Raw genomic sequence first — 1,766 nt, forward strand, 5'->3', positions numbered from 1 at the left:
AGCTGGGAGTAGTTCCTAGTAACTCCCAGTCATAGCTGAGGTGCATCTGTTCCTAGCCAGGATCCCACCCCAAGACATCTCTGCCTATTTCCTTTCTTTAAGGGGTGGCTCCCACTCCCACAACTTCTGCCCACCCTCTGAAGGAACAAGGGACTGTATAGGCTCTATCTAGCTCACCTGCTGTAAACTGCCTAACCTAGGAGGTGGGAAGGGTGGGTGGAGCATTGGTACGGAGTGCTCCTAGAGGAGGGTGGGTCAGCTTGGGGAAAGCGTGCACCTGAGGGTCACAAAGAGGCCAGAGGAGCCCCTGGGCATGGCCATGTTCATTCACCTCAGACACTGCCTGCCCGCCCACACCTGAGGCCAGCTCTATGGGAGGGGTCTAATCCTGGAGACTGGCTGGAAGAGCAGACAGGATTGGGGAGGCGGGACACGGGAAGAACACGTGCTCCAGAGGGAACATTTCATTCACCCTTCATTCAACAAACTTGAATTGAATTAACACAATTGAGTTTCAAGAATATGTATGGGACAATCTGGAAGAAATGGACAAATTCTTAGAAATGCACAACCTGCCAAGACTGAATCAGGAAGAAATAGAAAATATGAACAGACCAATCACAAGAGAGCGAATGAATGACAAAGTATAGTAAGTCCCCTACATACGAACGAGTTCCGTTCCAAGAGCGTGTTTGTTAAGTCCAATTTGTTCGTAAATCCAACACAGTTAGCCTAGGTACCCAACTAACAAGATTGGCTCTATAGTACTGTACTGTAATAGGTTTATAATACTTTTCACACAAATAACACATAAAAAATAAACACACAAAAAATAAACACTTTTATTCTTACAGTACAGTACCTTGAGAAGTACAGCAGTACGGTACAACAGCTGGCATCCAGGGGCTGGCATCGAGTGAACAGGCAAGCAGAGTTACTGACTGGAGGAGGGAGAGGTGGTGGGAGATGGTAGAGCTGAAGGGTCATCAACAATAGGAGACAGAGGGCAAGCTGCAATGTCACTCGTGCCTGACGTTGATGGAACGCACGTTCGCATCTTTGAAAGTTCGCAGCTTGAAGGTTCATATGTAGGGGGACTTCCTGGACTAGACACAGGGAAAAGACTTACTGTACTGACACGGATAAGACAAGTAGAATCCCTGCACGCTCAGAACTCACCTGGACAGGAAGATGGTTCAAGTGCAAAACACCTATGACACAGCTGGGCATAAGAGGTGCCATAAAATTCTATGGAAATGAAGAGAGAGAGAGAAAAATCATTTGTTGCAAGGTTTCAGGGCCCTCCTAGCCCATAGGAGTCTTGGTGCACATTGGAAGAAGTCCACCTTGACAGGCCCAGCACCCTGGGTCTGTGATAGGGAAGAACCTTTGTACTCTATTACAGGGATGTTGCCTACAAGCTTGAATTATACATAATAGCCCATCTCTGGGAACCACTGCCTCCCAGGTAATGCATGTTAAGCTAAAATACCTTTGTTTGACTCCCAGGAAACCTCCTGACCAGGCCCACCTGTGATTGGCTGTAGGTGGGAAGAAATTAACGCAAACTCTCCTTCTCATCCGGAGTCTCATTGGAACCAGGACTTTTCCCCTCCTCCCCTTTTAGTATAAAAGAAGCCTGAATTCTAACTTAGGGAAGGTGGCTCTTTGGGACACTAGTGTGACATCTTCTCAGTCAGTCAGCTTTCCAAATAAAGTCGCCATTCCTTTGCCCCAGAAACTCATCTCTCAAGTTATTGGCCTGC

This window comes from Neophocaena asiaeorientalis, unplaced genomic scaffold (genome assembly GCF_003031525.2).
Source record: "Neophocaena asiaeorientalis asiaeorientalis breed wild unplaced genomic scaffold, Neophocaena_asiaeorientalis_V1.1 scaffold201, whole genome shotgun sequence".
Lineage (NCBI taxonomy): Eukaryota > Metazoa > Chordata > Mammalia > Artiodactyla > Phocoenidae > Neophocaena > Neophocaena asiaeorientalis.